This window comes from Schistocerca nitens, chromosome 4, assembly GCF_023898315.1.
Source record: "Schistocerca nitens isolate TAMUIC-IGC-003100 chromosome 4, iqSchNite1.1, whole genome shotgun sequence".
NCBI lineage: Eukaryota > Metazoa > Arthropoda > Insecta > Orthoptera > Acrididae > Schistocerca > Schistocerca nitens.
This window is the reverse complement of record NC_064617.1, coordinates 989,626,613-989,645,966: the sequence shown is the minus strand read 5'-3', so window position 1 is coordinate 989,645,966 and position 19,354 is coordinate 989,626,613.

Here is a 19,354-nt window from a genome sequence, read left to right as displayed (position 1 = left end):
TTGGCTGGCTAAATATAAATTATAAATTTACCCTTGGATTTTACATTTACGTGTATGACTAAACTATTGATCAATTGCTTAGTTAGACCACGTCTGATTTCCTTTTACAGTCTTGCCCAATTTGAGGTTCCTATCACCATCACATCGCCGACTTCCTAAAATCTAATCCAATTTGCTTCCTAGTGACATATTGGTCTGCACATCGTTCTAAACCCCGTAGAACGAATATCATTACGCTTTTGTATGATATAGTGTCATATTTTCCTTGTACTGCTTCACTTTGCCTCTTTCCATACTAGTTTCTAAACACGGGACCTACTCTTGACGAGCCAAAATGTTGTGACCATCTGTTTAAGAGCGTATTGATCAAACTGTGGAAAGCATCACAGAAGCGATTCGGTGTGTCATGGGCTCGACAGGTCCTTGGTACGATTCAAGAGCGTTTTGGCATCAAATCTCTACGTACAGGTCATGTAGTAACTGTAAATAATGGACCGCTGATTTATAGTGGTGGGTTCACGAGCGCCCGATAGCGTCCAGTAACTACATCAGTTCCTCTTCCTTCTTTGCTGTTGTTCCCTATTTTTTGCAACTGATTCATTTTCTCTCCATGTTATCTTTTCCTTTCTTCTGTCCAAGTTGGTTCTGATTTCTTATTTCTTCTGCCTTAACAATAATCTAAATTTAGTCTTCTGTTCTTAAAAAGTTATTTCAAATTATTTTCTGTTGTTTCTTTCTAAGTCCTTTCTTATTTCTGTAATCCACGCTACTTTCGGTTTCTTTTTCCAGCAGTACAGATATACTTGATTTGCTAGCTTACTCTCATTCATTTGGCAAGGAGGGCCAAAAGAGAAATAAGGCTAGTCTCAGCTTTGCCATTACTTCTAAAATTGTCTCTATTTTTTCGTGACTTTCCACGTTACTTCTCATTTTCCATCCATACATACCTTTTATTGCACCCACTACTTTTCTAATAATCCGACTTTCAAGTACCACTATACTGGCCAGATTATAGTTCACGCTGAGCTTTCACAAACATATAAAAATGCTGGCCTCATCACTTACCAAAATGGTACAGTGTTCTTCTCTGGATATACATTTTTATTACATATATTTTTGTTGAACAATATGCTGATTCCATTTTATTAACCTTTATAGGTAAAGTAAGTTTTTGTAGTCCATTCTACTGTGTAGCTTCTCCAAGGTATTTAAATTTACTAACGAGCTTGTAAGCAAAGAGGAGAAGGCATAAAGGATATATAGAGGTTCTATACAAGAGAGGTGTTTTTGAGGGCAATATTATTGAAATGGGAGAGAACGTAGACGTAGATGACAAGGGAGATATGATACTTCGTTAAGAATTTGACGAACCACCGAAAGACTTAAGTCCAAACAAGGCCCCGGGAGTAGATAATATTCCGTTAGAGCTACTGATAGCCTTGGGAGAGCCAGCCATGAAAAAATTCTTCCTTCTGGTGAGAAAGATGTATAAGACAGGCGAAATACCCCCATACTTCAAGAAGAATATAATAATACCAATTCTAAAGAAAGCAGGTGCTGACAGCTTAGAAAATTACCAAACTATCACTTTAATAAATCATGGTTGCAAAATACTAATACGAGTCCTGTACAGAAGAATGGAAAAACTGGTAGAAGCCGACCTCGTGGAAGATCAGTTTGGATTCCGTAGAAATGTAGGAACACGCGACTTCTCATAGAAAGTAGGTTAAGGTAAGGAATACCTACGTTTCTAGCATTTGTAGACTTAGAGTAAGCTTTTGACAAAGTTGACCGGCATACTCTCTTTCAAATTCTAAAGGTGGCAGGGATAAAATACAGGGAGTGAAAGGCTATTTACAGCTTGTGCAGAAACGAGACGACAGTTATAAGGGTCGAGGGGCATGAAAGGGAAGCGGTGGTGAGAAGGGAGTGACACAGGTTTGTAGCTTATCCCCGGTGTTATTCAATCTGTATATTGAGAAAGCAGTAAAGGAAAGAAAAATTTGGAGTAGGAAGGGAGAATAAATAAAAACTTTGATGTTTGCCGATGACAATGTAATTCTGTTAGAGACACCAAAGGACTTGGAAGAGCAGTGGAAGGAAATGGACAGTGTCTTGAAAGGGGGATATACCATGAACATCGACTAAAGCAAAACGAGGATAGTGGAATGCAGTCGAATCAGATCAAGTGACTCTGAGGGAATAAGATTAGGAAATAAGACATGAAGTAATGGATAAGTTTTGCTATTTGAGAAACAAAATAATTGATGATGGATATGAAATGAGATTGGCAATGGCAAGAAAAGCATTTCTGAAGAAGAGAAATTCATTAACATTGGGTATAGATTTAAGTGTCAGGAAGCCCTTTCTGACAGTATTTGTATGGAGTGTAGCCATGTACTGAAGTGAAATATGGACGATGAACCGTTTAGACAAGAAGAGAACAGAAGTTTTTAAAGTGTGGTGCTACAGAAGACTGCTGAAGATTAGATGGGTAGATCACGTAACTAATGAGAATATACCGAATAGAACTGGGGGGAAGAGAAATTTGTAGTACAACCTGACTAGAAGAAAGGATCTGTTGGTACGACATATTCTGATGCAACAGGGGATCACCAATTTAGTACTGAATGGGAGGGTGGGGAGAAAAAATGATAGAGGGAGACCAAGAGATGAATAAATTTAGCAGATACAGAAGAATGTAGGTTACAGTACTTACTCGGAGGCGAAAAGGCTCGCGCAGGATAAAGTCTCATGGAGAGCTGCATCAAACCAGTCTTTGTACTGAAGGCAACAACAACAAAAATACTTCGCTCTATTTTATCTGTTTGCGTTTCTATGTATTTTGGTACAATATTTATATTTGTGACGAACTTCGTGTTTCCAGCTGAAATTTTAAGACTAGTGCTTTGTGCTATTTTTTCAATACCATTTATTTGAATTACTGCTTCTGCCACATTTTCTCAAAGAATGGCACAATTATCTGCAAAAGCTACGCAGTTTATCTTAAATGCATTTATTTTCTTCCGCAAAATTATTGGTTCTATTTTGTGATTTCTATATCCAAAATCCAGATACTTACAACTTTTTTTCCCTATAACGCACTCAAACAGGGAAGGTGATAGGCTGTCACCTTCTCTAACGCCATTTTTTATTTCAAATGGCTGACATAATTCTCCCATAAATAGAGAACATTTGATTTGTTAGACTCTGATGAATTACATTTGCGAACTGCTGTTGTTCCTAAGTCTGCACAATGAAAAGTTTTCTTGAAATCAATAAATGATACTGTTACAGGTTTTCTAGTTAACATTCTGTGGAGAATTATGGCTTTTAAGTAAAAAAGCGAACATACATAAAATTTTTCCTGTCAAAAACCATCCTTGTATTCTCCCAGTTGTTTGTCTCAGGTTTCTTCGACCCTGTTCAGGAGAATGTTTGATAATATTTTTTATTCTACTCGCAAAAGCGGCACTCTACTGTAATTTTTGACGTCTTGTTTATTTTTCTTTGTATTCAGCGGGTAGATTAATTTATTTTGTATTCTTCCGGAATTTTTCTGTTTTCCAAATTTTGTCAACACGCAAGTGCAGATGACTTACTGTTTTTGTTTCCGACCATTTCAGTGATTCTGTTGTAATGGAATGTTCACCATTTGCCTTGTTGTTTTTGCGTATTTTAATCGCTTCATAAATTCCTAGCTCTCTCGGTGGGAATCCTTTGACAAGTTTTTCAGGTGTTGCTGGAAACTCTTAATTTAACTGATGGCACAGGATACTTTAAGAATCTGTCAAAAAAGTTTGGTAATATTTAATCCTGTTTTGCTTTTTTCATCTTTGAAAGAAATGCTTGGTGTTTGATACCGTTAAAGTATGTAAATTTCTAGTTTCATTATTGGTGATATTCTTTTATTTATATAAGCTCAGCTTGTTAATTGAGTCTTTTGATTTTTCCGGATTATGTTTGATACAGCTTTTATTCTTTGTCTTCATTGTTGTAACGTTTTTTTAACACCCCCATTTTTCAATTTTTGTTCTCTTTATTCTCAACAAATTTACTTTTAGTAGATTTTATTTAATTCTCTTTCTCGCACGAACAAATAAACAAAATCAGGTATGGTAAAAAAAGCAAGCATGCATATCGTAATGAGGATAAAACGAGGTGCTTCCATTTTCTAAACAGCAAGCTTCTCGCCTGTAGGTATGTTTGCAACTCCGTCGTTTAACAATTTTCAGGTGGAATATGAAGTGCATCACTGTACTTCAGAGAGGATAAAAGGATCATCGCAGTAGTAAATGCGAATGGCATAAACGGTAGAAGGAGCGGGCATCCTATAACTATTAGTGCTAATGCACATTATCATCCTTTTAAAATGGCTAAATAGTCACATTTTCAGTTTTAGACGATGAACATAATTAATACTGGACGCGAAAAATGTCGTAGTTTAGAAAATACCATGAGCCCTCTGTAAAGTAAATTAAACGAAGTGCTTATGTAATCACAGTTGCGGTGTGTCATATCGTTTGTTTCAAACAAATTAGTTCTAGTCTTCTTACAGGAATGTTCTCCATTACTTGAAAACTCGCAAATATTTTATCTGTCGAAAGCACGATCTGTTTTCCTTCACATCTACAGTAGAGACTAAAACTGAAATGCTTTATAATTATACTGCTGTGATTAACACCTTCGGTATTGTTGCATACGACATTACTATCTTTCGTAACCAGTTGTAACTTCCGTTGGGTTTGAAGTTTATATTGACTAGAATATGATTTCCGACTTCCTCGCTGTATACTGATATTTTCGTTAATGTTTTAACTTTTGTTTAACCTAGAATTCGTCGGTGATGGGTATGTCATGTAAGCTGATTTATTTGAATTTACATGTTGTAAGAAGTGTGACCAGGAGAGATTTAAATGACTTCACTACGCTTTAAGACGGAGTTCAAGGTAAAATTCGCAAGAATAGCGTAAAGTGCAATTGCAGGGTTAGGCTCGTGATTGTTTGTACGAGTTTGCAATAATCCCATGTTTTGCTTGTCAGTTAAAGAAGCCTCCTTATCCTCCAAATAACAATAATTATTCTCCACATCTAATTCGAATATATGCTGTGGCTATTAAATATTAATGTAACTTTGAAATTGAAATAATTTGTTAGTCTGGTACTCAGCCATTATTAACCTTTATAAGGTCATTGTAAGGCATCTCGTCATTATTAATACTTGTTAAACTATTATTGGTCATGATGTGGTTTGAAGTTTTTAAATAGACTTCATTTATGAAACCCCTTCTTAAAAGTTATTTAGTAGTTAACAGGACCCAAGGAAACTCATTTTCATTAAATTCATTCTTAGTAACAGTAAGCTTTAGCAGCTGCTCCTGCATGCTGCTACGAATTTCTGTAAGCTACTTGGAAAAAGGCAGTCTTCTAAAGAAGTGAGCGCAAAACTTAGGGCCAAAACAGAGACACTGACACACCACAACATGTCATGTACTCTAACCCAGTAAATTCCGTTGCACAAGCCAGATTCTGTATCACTTATAAATCCGCAGTCACATAGCTTAGGTATTCATTGTCACAGGTTCACTTGTTCCTGTAATTTTTCATATTCCCATACGAAGTCAGATAGCTTATCCAAATGATAGTTTTAAGTTTTGAATGTAACGATCTGTTGACGGCTTAAATGGCAGTGAAACTGACACCCATACAACAAGCACACAGTGTTGTGCAGGTTAGATTCCGATTACTGATAGCTCAGGTTGCTTATCGAGTCCATTTTCACAGACAAATTTAGGCTTTATTTGTTGTAAGTACGTAACAATGTGATCAGAAAGCATAGGTTCAATCTTTTTCATTCCGAATGCTGGCATTAAAATTATAATCAGTTGCAAGTAATACGACCAGTTGAGGTATTTATATTTAGCAACCAGTGGTGACACACGAGGAAAATATTTTGGTCGTAGGGTAGGGAATGCTCAGGGCAGAGGCGACGACTTATATCTGTTATGGAAAAATGCAGTGTTGGCGATGAAATACGGCCTTGCTTACAACAAGACAATTCTTTCTTATTCTATATCGCGTGTGTGTTGCACGTCCTGCATCTCAAGTAACTTCATGGTGTTACGCATACTGCTCACGTAGGTGTGATTGCCAACGGTGACAATGAATTTCCCAACAGTCCAGCCACCGCAGAACAGTGGACTGTACCAGATGCAGACACTGTCTCGACAGACATAGCAACAAGCAATAGATGCGCAGTAAATCGCTTTTATTGCCTGAAGAAAATGATGCTCTGGGACATGTTGATTACGCACTGACAACATTCTTTTGCCTCGCTTATAAACTATAGTGCGTTCGAAAATTGGCTGTGCACTGGAATACTGACTGCGGCTGTAGATTACGTCGGGCGTTCGGAACAAATTCGGCAGGGCACAAGTTGGCGAAAGTGTTTTTTCGTAGATACGCTATTGCTTCTTATGAGGACGGGTTGAAAAACAATGCCTCCGTATTTTTTTATATGAAAACTCTTAAGGATTTTTAAATAAAACAAACGTTATTAACGTTGCACATCTTTATATTTCATGTCTACGTACTTACAGTATTTCTCAACGTAGTCACGCGGGTGACGAATACGTTTCTCCCAACGAGTGGCCAGTTCGTTGATACCCTCACTGTAGACTGTTTGTCTATGTTGACGGAGGCACGATCTCATCTCTGCTTGCGCTGATTCGTAACTATCAAAGTCCTCGCAGGAGTTCTCTAACTTTTTGGAAATAGATGACAATGGGACGCGGTCAATATGGGACAATATGGAGGATTATCGACGACGGTGAACCAAGGCGTCGGACTGTTGCTGATGTCTAAATGCTCATATGTGGTCTGACGGTGCCATGCTGAAGCAGAGGTTACTCCATGCATAGACGAAGTCTGCGAACTCGAAACTCGATTACAGCACGCTGTTTCTCACGCAGCGACGTAGTTACGTTACACGCCGCCATGTTTCACGCCGCAATTCAGAGTCCTCTAGCGGCAGGGGGTGCAAATATATAGACATGAAAAATACATGTATAGAATGTCAATAACGCTTGTTTTATTTTAAACGCGTTAGAAGTTTCCACATAAATTCGGAGATGTTACTTTTCAGCACACCCTCGAAATTCGTTCCACTGTTCCGTACACTAAGTGTTTGCTTCAGTTAATGAATGCTATTGAACTCGATGTTTAGCGTTTAAATGTTCTGTTTGTTTAAAAATTATTGCGATTTCTACCTAGGAAAGTATTTTTCTTGTTGAACATGTCTTTTAACGAGGTGATAAATATATGGATTTAGTGCAGGAGGCATCTGTTGAAAAATTCTTTAATCATCCTAAGGTGATTTACTCTCGTCGTGGTCATTTCGCGAGAGGTATGTGGGAGGAAGTGATATGTTGGCTGATTCTTCCCTGAACTTACCCTCTTGGAATTTCAATAATAGACTTCTACGTGATGTAAAATTAATCTCTTGTAGCGTCTGCTATTGTAGTTTGGCAAGCATCCTACGTAACAGTCTCGTGCTGGCTAAACAATTCCGTGACGAAACGGGCTGCTCTCCCTTGAATATGATCTATCTCTTCTATTAATACAACGTGGTCTGAGCACCAGACTAATGATCGCGACACTTGAATGATTCCTCATTTGTGTCTGCTCAGCTTATATACTTCCTCCACCGCGCCACGTGTACGAAACGAGAATAGGGGACACACAGTCCCGCGATGGGCAGTGGTCATAATATTGCTTAAGGTCAGTTTGCAGTAGAAAATAAAAACTATTTATTCTCTTCTTTTATTTTCAATTATGCTTATTGCTTTACGCTTTACGAACAATTTCGATGCTCTCAGCCTTCATCTTTAGACCCTTTAGCGTGGTAGTCGATATATATTGTGACAAAAGTCAGGAGATACACATAATGTCGTGTCGGAGCTCCTTCTATCCGAGGTGCTGGAGCAGCTTGAAGTGGCATGAGCTCAAAATGTCGTGAAAGTTCTCTGCAGAAATATTGACCCATGCTGCCTCTGTAGCAGTCCATAGTTGAGAAAATTGTTGACGGAGCAGGATTTTGTGCATAAAAAACTGACCTCCCGATTATGCCCGATAAATGTTCGATGGGACTCATGTTGGGCGATCTGGGATGGCCAAATCTTTAGCTCGAACTGTCCACAACATTCCTCAGACCATCGCGAACAATTGTGGCCCAGTGGCATGGTGCATTGTTATCCATAAAAATACCATAGTTGTTTGGGAACGTGAAGTCCGTTAATGGCTGCCCATAGACTCAAAGTAATGGAACATATCCATCTTCAGTCAATGATCGTTTCAGTGGGACTAGAGGACCCAGTTCTTTCGATGCAAACACGGCCCACACCATTAAGGATCCACCAACAGCTTGCCCAGGGCCTTGTTGGCAGCTTGGGTCCATGACTTCGTGAGGTGTGCGCTACAATCGAACCCTAATATCTACTCTTACCCACTCAGATCGGGGCTCATCTGACCAGACCGCGGTTTTCCAGTCGTCTAATGTCCAAATGACACAGTCACGAGCTCAAGAGACACGGTGCAGGCGATGTGGTGCTTTTAGCATGCACTCGTGTCGGACGCCTGCTGCCGTAGCCCATTAATGCCAAATTTCGCCGCACTGTCCTAACGCACACATTCGTCATACGTCCCACGTTGATTTCTGTGGTTATTTCACACAGAGATGCTTGTCTGTTTATAGCACTAGCCTGTTTTATACGTCACTCTTCCCTAACAACCCAAGCTGCTATTCCTGTCATGGGAAAAGCCGCGTATAACACTAACCTGCTGTGAAACAAGCTAATGTTACCCTCTGAGAGGATTTTTAATTTTGACCGCGCGTGTGTCTAATGGATAAAGGTATCGGGCTATAATTTTGAATATGGTGAAATTAACAGAAAAACTAAACAGACTTTAACCTTGGGAGTTAATGAAAGTGATAAAATTCATATGTGAACAAAAAAATATACGGTTGCCAGCCCAATTGAGCACATTAATTTGGAAATATATATTTATGAAAATTGGATAATGGTTATTGAAGTTACTTTAATGTTTCTCTTTGAATAGAGCACAGGATACAAACTGACACCGGGTAGTCTGAGCTATTTGTAGCAGCAGTTATCGATAACACACACTCCACTAATTATGGAAAGCAAATTTTTGCACTAAACTCATACTAATAACAGTTACACTCCAGATCCTTACTTAAACCAATACTGAAATGATATTGCATGAAGTTCCGAACTAAATTTGGGCATGAGCGACTTCTATCTTAACTGACATGTAAAACCACAAATAAAGATAAGTAATATCATTATTACACTGTTCATACTCCTCATATATATATATATGTCAAACTTCCTTAGCAGCAGTAATAGTTCAATAATGTTTCTAATATGTGAAGAATATGTTTGGGACCTATAAACTAGTGTAATGTCAGTAGTCAAACTCTATTTGTGTAAAAAAAAATTAATTCAAACAACGCTAATCCTTCCTAATTCACTTTGCAAGGCAAACAAATTCAACACTGAGCTTAGTTAACCAAAAGAAAGGAATCATGCATGACAGTACTCAAGGGACTACATTATTTTTAAAATTAGCTTAATTTATTTGCCTTTTTTATCACCTGTGAAGCAGATATTTTAGACAATAACACTTAAACAATCTGGCACTGTATTCTTGCAAAACTATACTCTGCAATAAACTGAAAGTACTTTAGCAAAATCCTATCTGACTTCACTTTTGTGGTTTTAGCTTTAGCTTTTGCTACTCCTTTCACATTTGACGAACAAACAGAAACCACTTTGAATCACTTGAAAGCAGTAATTGTTCATTTAATACAGGATACTCGGTTTTAGTAGCACTTAGGAGAGGACCCTACAAAGGTTCGTGATCAGGATAAAAGATACGGTTGCGAACAAAGATTTATAGCGTTTGGATTATTATTAAAACCATTCACACAAATTAACTGGTCCATGCCCATATACATATCTGGCTGTATGACCTTAGCGAAGCAGTAGCGAAGTTTTGGTGGCAAGCGACATGGCGGCTGACTGTACTCACGGCTCTGGAAGTTCGAATGCTCTATAAAATCTCTTCTTGGTGTCGGATTTTCAACATATTAGAGCCATTCCTTTTTGCCGAGAATACCCAGTAATAGCGAAATCCACATCCGAGGCAAAGAAAATGCTTGCAAAGCAGCTTCCGTACCATTCCCACCAAAGAGCCGCCCAGTTCGACCGCGAAAACCACCTTTTACATCGCGCCACGCCACTTTAGTTGCGGAGGGACTTCACTACATCTTTTACATTTTACAATACAAGTGCCCAAAGCATGAACCAGCTTCCAATAAACATTGTCTTTCTTATAAACATACACATATTATAAAATTTCATTATTTTAACAAATCATTTTGCTTTTTTCATATAAAATTTCCTGTTACAAATAAATGACCAGTCCATAATTGTAGATACATAATATAAACTTACTTATAATCGATAGAAGTGTTACATGTTGACATTGAAAACTCTACGTGAATGTCGCTGTTCTCAATCGTTAAGCGAAGGCCGTCGGTCACTGCGGTGTCCCTGGTGAGAGGTAACGCCCGAAATCTGATATTCTCTGCCTATTCTTGACACTGTGGATCTCGGAGTAATGAATTCCCGAGCGATTTCCGAACGGGAATGTATGATTACGTCGGAAATCTTTCCGTTCAATCAGCTGAGTACAAACTTCAGCTCCGCCAATGCTCTGCGCTTTTCTGTCTTGTGTACGCGATACTCCCATCTTCTGTATATGTGTCGTTATCCAATGACTTGCCACCTCAGTATATTGTTCCTCTGCAAGTATATAGACTTACCGTAATTCACTATTCTTTGGTATGGTTGCTACGCGACTGAGCAGAAGAAATACTTTTTACTATGCACAATGATTTAGTAGCTGGCTTCCCCAGTTCGCTCAGCGCTATGGAAGCAACAACAAGTTCAGTTTGTCTGCCAAAATTCTTTTGTGCCGGGAAAGATACTTCAGTATATGAAGCTGCTAACACCAAATGCATTTGCTTCGTTGCGATAGAGATGGATATTAAGCATAAATGATAGCGTACTTCGCTATTGAGTGCCGACATCGATCTTACAATACTTATCAAATCGTACTCACACGCACTTGTAGTCTGATGGATTGTGTGTGTGTGGTTGGTGTTTAACGTCCCGTCGACAGCGAGGTCATTAGAGACGGAGCGCAAGTTCGAGTTAGGGAAGGATTGGGAAGGAAAACGGCCGTGCCCTTTCAAAGGAACCATCCCAGCGTTTTCCTGAAACGATTTAGGGAAATCACGGAAAACCTAAATCAGGATGGTTGGAGACGGGATTGAACCGTCGTCCTCCCGAATGCGAGTCCAGTTTGATAACCACTGCGAGTCTGATGGATTGTTCTGGGCTCCGCAATTGTGACAGGATGTAATTGTATTTCCAAGTAGTAATATGCAATTTTTAACATTAATTTCTGTGGATGAATGATCCACCGCCAGTAAGGCAAATAGTGTGTCAGGTACGTTATTTGTCGAGATCAGTAAATAGCGCTCGATTTAAGCCGGATGAAGCTTTTTACTCCCACAGCTGGGTAGCTGTGCGAACTCCAGTCATCAACGAATTGTTTCAGTCAAAAGGCATATCTGAGGAAGTTTTTCGACTCTCTTTATCGCCGCACTGATGCCATTATGAAGGACAGAAGTGATATTACACGGAATTAGCATGACGTCTCCAGAAGCTGACTAATTTTTTGTTCGGCGTGCGTCATTTGTCAGTAATAAACAGATGTCTCTACTAAAGTCTGTGTAAATTGTTAACCACTTCCCACCCAGGTACATCAATAAAATAGCCCAGATGTACACCATCCCAGACGTTGTAGATCTGTGGACATTTATTGGAGAATGAGGTATGAACATCTAAAAACAATGTAAAAAAGTAATGCATCAAATTTTGACTCGTTGCAACGCACTGTCTGTTGTTTTCCTTGTACCGCCTCACATCACGGTCCGTGCGGCCCCCTCCGTCGGAGGTTCGAGTCCTCCCTCGGGCATGGGTGTGTGTGTTGTCTTCAGCGTAAGTTACATTAAGTTAGATTAAGTAGTGCGTAAGCTTAGGGACCGATGACCTCAGCAGTTTGATCCCATAAGACCTCACCACAAACTTCCAATTTTTACCATCTCACAGCAAGCAGGCAGGATGCTTTCAAAGGCATTTGACAAAATTTGAAAAGGAGAGGTTCATGAGCCTAGATAATGTAAAGAGTGCAGAAATTTTGCAAATAATGTCGGAAATATGGTAAATTTGAAGCCCTGTCAGCTCAAATCTCCTGCTAGGAGGCGATTAGGATCGATGAAGTAACGTTGCAAAATATGGCGGCTTAGCTTCGTATTGGCTTAAAACATGGCGCCGCTGTGGCCAGTCTAGGTTCCTTGTATAGGTCGTTGACTCGAACTGAAATTTCCGCGGCGAACACTCCTATTGGTTCCGGCGGCCCGAAGTACCTGAGCTCCGCGAGATACACACCACGCTAGGCGGCTCGGAGATAGTTGCGGCTGTCGGCCAGATACAGCAGCGTACGAAGCGATAGAAAAACAGCCGACTGTCGAGCGGTGCGCTAGTGCTCTTACGAAACAGGTCGGCGCGGGAAGCGCCTACGTCTTTCAAGTGGAAATGCCAACATTATTAGATTTAATGGATGTAACGATACTGAGCTGGATATATAAAATGGTTTTTAAAGGAGAGACGGACTCCAGCCGGAATTGGGCATCGAACTAATTAGATGGTGAAAGTTGAAAATTTGTGTCGGACGAGTGCTCGAACCTGGATCTCCCGCATGATGAGAGTGGTTGGCTTATCCTCCTCAGCCATTCGGACATGCATCTCGTTTGACACAAATTCTCAACTTGTCACACGTTAGTAGCCTCCACTGTGCAGTCACCCACTCGCTCAAAGCGAGTCCTGTGTTCCCGCGTCTGGAATCGCGCGATCGCTACGGCCGCAGGTTCGAATCCTGCCTCGAGCATGGATGTGTGTGATGTCCTTAGGTTAGTTAGGTTTAAGTAGTTCTCAGTTCTAGGGGACTGATGACCTCAGAAGTTAATTCCCATAGTGCTCAGAGCCATTTGAATTTTTTTGTGTTCCCGCAAGAGGCACGGACTCTGCAGGGCAATGGCTGTCATGTCAACATATTACACACACACACCCACACACCCACACACACACACATATATATATATATATATATATACGGCAGCCTTGATATATCCAGGGGATAGGCAAAATAATGTGAACACCTGTACTTACTTGAGAACTGTTTATTAATGAGGGGTTGGACCCCGATTTGCATGTAAAATAGCTGCGATACTTCTTGGAATACTGGCGTATAACACTCTCCATGGAATGTTCTGCCACTCCTCGATCAGAACCTCTTCTAACTCCTGAAGTGACGAGGAAGCCATAAATCTGCTCCGGAGTCTGCGCTCTAATAGTGGCCACAAGGATTCCATAATGTTCAAGTCTGGGGACTGTGGTGACTATGGAAGACGCTGTAGTTCAGTTGAACGCTCCCCATATCATGACTTAACAGTTCTATCTGTGTGAATGGGTGCATTATCATCCTGAAACATGACATCACTGTTGGGGAACAACATGTGAGTCATGGGGTTCACCGGATCACCTAAAATGTTCACACTATCGTTGGCTGTAACATGGCCTTTGAGAGTAATGATGGGACTAGCAGACTACCATGATATGGCTGCCCACACCATCACACTTTCACCTCCATGCTGGACCGCTGGAATCAAGCAATCAGGATTGTAGGCTTCTTTTGGTGTCCTCCACACGTAAACCCGGCCCAATGTTGGATATAACGAAAACGTTGACTCTTCGGATCATTTGACGAGTTTCCACTGATCAGCCGTCCATAAAATCCTCCAGCCACCATGTTTTATGCTTGTTTGTGTTGATTATCGTCACCAATGAATATTCGCTTTGTGGAGTTCTCGGCAGACAGTGTCGACAGGTACGAGGTCTCGAAATGGCTATTGAGCTCTGCAGCCATCTTAACTGCTGTACTTTTGTGTTGTTTTCACAAATGGTTCAAATGGCTCTGAGCACTATGGGACTTAACATCTGAGGTCATCAGTCTTAAACCTAACTAACCTGAGGACATCACACACCTCCATGCCCGAGGCAAGACTCGAACCTGCGACCGTAGCAGTCGCGTGGTTCCGGACTAAAGCGCCTAGAACCGCTCGGCCACCACGGCCGGCTGTTTTAACATAATTCATGTTAACATAAGTTTTGATTTGCGGCCACTATTACGTTTGCACGATGATGCCTTTCCATGTTTTCTGCAGGCTTTCATGGCTGTTGAAACAGTTTGTCTTGAAACATTCAAGAAATTGGCTGTCTTGGTTACTAATGCTCCAGCTAATCAGCCCCCACAATCTGTCGACTTTGGAATTCTGTCAGGACTTTCATTGCACTTCGACCTCGGCCTCTGAATGCAAATACGAAGTGTGGACTACTCATAAACAACCTACGCAGATGTCTAGTCCGTACTTACCTTGCCGCACGGGATTAACCGAGCGGTCTTAGGCGCTGCGGTCATGGGCTGTGCGGCTGGTCCCGGCGGAGGTTCGAGTCCTCCCTCGGGCATGGGTGTGTGTTTGATCTTCGGATAATTTAGGTTAATTAGTGTGTAAGCTTAGGGACTGATGACCTTAGGAGTTAAGTCCCATAAAATTTCACACACATTTGAACATTCGTACTTTCCTAGTCCGTACTAAATACCCACAGTGCAGAGCAACATGTGCCTTACCTGCGTTGTTGGCCGTCAAACACAACCGTCCCATTACTACAACTGTTCACACTATTTTGCCTATCCCGTGTAGAGCGGATGTACTGGATGGTATGAACTACTGGAATGCTTCGTGGTCGTTTCCCAGTCATGTAAAGATATCGCTGCCTCCGCGGCACACCGCAAACAGTCCAGTATCAACAACAGCTTCACACAGTTTGTGTTCAGCACTGCTGAATCAGGGTAGTAGCTTTGCTTTCACCAGGCCATACACAGCAAGATGTGGCCGATCGGTTACATGTCACTCAAAATGGTGTGTTTAAGGTATGGAGAAAGCTCGCACATTACAGACATTATGCTTGGAATGCCATACAGGCCGGCCGGAGTGGCCGAGCGGTTCTAGGCGCTGCAGTGTGGAACCGCACGACCGCTACGGTCGCAGGTTCCAATCCTGCCTCGGGCATGGATGTGTGTGATGTCCTTAGGTTAGATAGGTTTAAGTAGTTCTAAGTTCTAGGGGACTGATGATCTCAGAAGTTAAGTTCCATACTGCTCAGAGGTATTTGAACCATTTGAATGCCATACTACACGAAAAACTCACTTCATATTGGGAATTATTTCTGAAAACGCGTCATGTGGACAAGAAATTATATTTATTGTACGAAACAGTTCGGTCATTGTCTACTTGTGTATTTTATTAGGAAGTGTAGATCAGATTCTCTTCTTTCTGTAATAGCACTAGAGAAACTCTTGGGTTCCCGTAGTATTCCGCGAAGTCGCTGCTAGACCGGGCTACCTTTCAGTCTCGACAGAGACGTAGTACGGGGTGGGTATTAACGGAAATGGAAAGTAGATCAGTTTTCGGCTTTTTTTGCAGGGGTCACGCAGCACCGAGCGCTGCAGCGCCCCGGTATCAGACATTCCGGTGGGGCGCGCCATTTCCTCGCTCGGGGCTACGGGCCGCCCCACCGCCAGTTGCCAAACGCCAAACGCCGCCTCCGCCGATAAAGCAGAGCGTCGCCGGCTGCAGAATCCCGCGGCACGGCGGCAGATAAAAGTGTCGCCCCGCAGGAAATACGGCGCAAGTTCTGGCCCCCGATAAGCCGCCCGCGCGGCCAAAAGTAAATCTTTACGAGCTCTGAAACAACAGCGACCAGACGCCGGGGATCGTCGCCGCGCGCGCAGTCCATCCTCAGGGCATCATTGCCCGCGAGTTCCACAGCCTAGTAACCGCCACCTGCCTCAGCGGCAGAATCCGAGTCCCGCGCGAATCAAATGTTAGTCGACTTCCAAGTAGAAACCAACTAAATTGAGCTTCTCCAGCGATCGCTTTCTTTATGAATATATCTAAAACAGTAGTCTAAGATCATTATAAAAATTTCCATATAACCGCATCGGCGTTTAACCCATAAGGGCCCATTGTCCCCGATTGAGGGCAGTCAGTTTTCCGTTACTTTTACAACGTATTCTACTTCAAACCGACAATGGGCTTTTGTCTGGTAAAGTGAAGTTTCCATCAACAATGGGTATTGTTGTTATATCTTTCCTACCCAGCATTGCCAGTTTGTGGGGAATTCCCCAAACTGTGGGGAATTGCAGCTCGACTGGCGATTTTATGGGGCTCGGCTTTACATCTATCTACATCTACATCCATACTCCGCAAGCCACCTGACGGTGTGTGGCGGATGGTACCCTGAGTACCTCTATCGGTTCTCCGTTCTATTCCAGTCTCGTATTGTTCGTGGAAAGAAGGATTGTCGGTATGCTTCTGTGTGGTCTCTAATCTCTCTGATTTTATCCTCATGGTCTCTTCTCGAGATATACGTAGGAGGAAGCAATATACTGTTTGACTCTTCGGTGAAGGTATGTTCTCGAAACTTTAACAAAAGTCCGTACCGAGCTACTGAGCGTCTCTCCTGCAGAGTCTTCCACTGGAGTTTATCTGTCATCTCCGTAACGCTTTCGCGATTACTAAATGATCCTGTAACGAAGCGCTCTGCTCTCCGTTGGATCCTCTCTATCTCTTCTATCGACCCTATCTGGTACGGATCCCACACTGCTGAGCAGTATTCAAGCAGTGGGCGAACAAGCGTACTGTAACCTACTTCCTTTGTTTTCGGATTGCATTTCCTTAGGATTCTCCCAATGAATCTCAGTCTAACATCTGCTTTACCGACGAGCAACTTTATATGGTCATTCCATTTTAAATCGCTCCTAATGCCTACTCCCAGATAATTTATGGAATTAACTGCTTCCAGTTGCTGACCTGCTGTTTTGTAGCTAAATGATAAGGGATCTATCTTTCTATGTATTTGCAGCACATTACACTTGTCTACATTGAGATTCAGTTGCCATTCCCTGCACCATGCGTCAATTCGCTGCAGGTCCTCCTGCATTTCAGTACAATTTTCCATTGTTACAACCTCTCGATACACCACAGCATCATCTGCAAAAAGCCTCAGTGAACTTCCGATGTCATCCACAAGGTCATTTATGTATATTGTGAATAGCAACGGTCCTATGACACTCCCCTGCGGCACACCTGAAATCACTCTCACTTCGGAAGACTTCTCTCCATTGAGAATGACATGCTGCGTTCTGTTATCTAGGAACTCTTCAATCCAATCACACAATTGGTCTGATAAAGTATGTGGGAATTATGCGGTTATTTTAACGTTTTACCATTTATGAATATATCGTAGCTGTTACATCGACAATTTGATGGTTGGTGAGTTTGTTGTTGGTGTTGATTCTAATCGTTTTCAAGACCATAAGCACAAAATGAGTGTCATGGAGCAGACTTCAAACAATTTCATACGAAGAGGGTAGATAAATACTCTTTTATGTATAGACATTACATAAGAGGGACTGAACATAACAATGGGTGAGCGTGTGCGAGAAAAAGCTGTTGAACGCATGCTTAGATCAAAGCATTGTTCCACTTCTACATTCTGTTTGCTCTGCAGTACCCTCTCGCCACTCTTCAGCCCATGTAGTGTGTATTACGTTTTGTTTTCTTTCCCTGGGAAATAATAACAATATTGTGCAAAAATGGATAAATGGACGCTAAAAAGTGTAGACAAATAGGCAGAAACTATTGCTAAGGTAGGTTACTAACTAAACTTGTTTTAACTCAAAAACAGCTCATCCAAAGCTTGTTCACTTTTTACGATCACCTAGAATCTGATCTGGAGTCGTAGGTCGTAATTCGGAAGTTTTCCTGCCACTTTCCAACCCCTGTCAGCCACTATCATGTATCAATGTGTGACGATGTGTTAGTCATTAAGGCACATAGAGGTTCATTGTTGTTACTGTCGGTCTGGTGGGCTTTGCGAATGCACGTGATACGTGATAGCATAATATCGTCGACATTTTTAACGCATGGAAGGGGTGTAATCCGACTGTAAAGTTTAGTAAAACAATTAAATATCGTATCTATCTTACTCATTGAATATTTGTTTCGGAATCGGCTTAATTTAATATCGTATTCTAAGTCGCAAAAAGTGGACATGATCGACTACGTACAGAATGCTTTCACGAAACCTTTTTTAGTTCTTACCTTTGTTAGTTACATAAATTGCTACCGTAACAAGGTTTTTCAAATGATAAGGTTGGGAAATAACCGTTTTGATTTGGCATTGGCTGGCTGTCGAGGCGTCACCAAGGAACGGCGCCTTGTAGCAGATGACACAGGCTACGCATTTATGCGGAGTTTTTGATGAAAGACTTTGTTTCTCTCAGATTATTGTGAAATGTTAAGAGCTTTTGAGCTGCTAAAATGTTTCTGGTAAATCACGTATATCATATTCGATTGTAGGTTTATGCCCTACCCATCAGTAGCAGTGGGAGTGTTAGCTGGGCGGAGGGTTGGGGGGGGGGGGGGTAGAGACATTACACTCGGTACTGTCTGCCTTAATGTTCTTGTATCTGAAATGGTGGGCGAATGTGTCAAGTTATCGTAAAGCCGTGTTGCAGACTTCCATCTTTATATGTGGTATTTATTTGTAAGAACCACATCGTAACAATGGAAATCAAGATATTGTGTTGTGTCTAACAATGAATATTAAGTTGAAGTAATACTGTGCTGATGTAATCATTCAATGAGTAGGCGATGAATGAGGGTAGCTACTAAATTTACTACTGTAGAGCTCAAACAGTAAGTACTTCATTGCAAAATCGCTACTGCAATCTGCGGAAATCTACCAATCTGCGGAAATCACATACTTTGGCAGCACTTCGAAGCTGCACGACAGCTTCCGAAAGCTTACTACGAGCTGCAAACAGTACTCAAAGCCACATTAACCAACAATAGCGCTTCCTTGGAAGCATTTAATAATCTTTCCTGGATTTCTATTGTTGTATACCGGTATTCTAAGGGCTCTTGAGACCGCTCTTTAGAAACATTAATCATTGGCATGGCATACTGGTACGTGTTACTTCGGTACAGTATACATAAAAAATTATACCTGTGAAT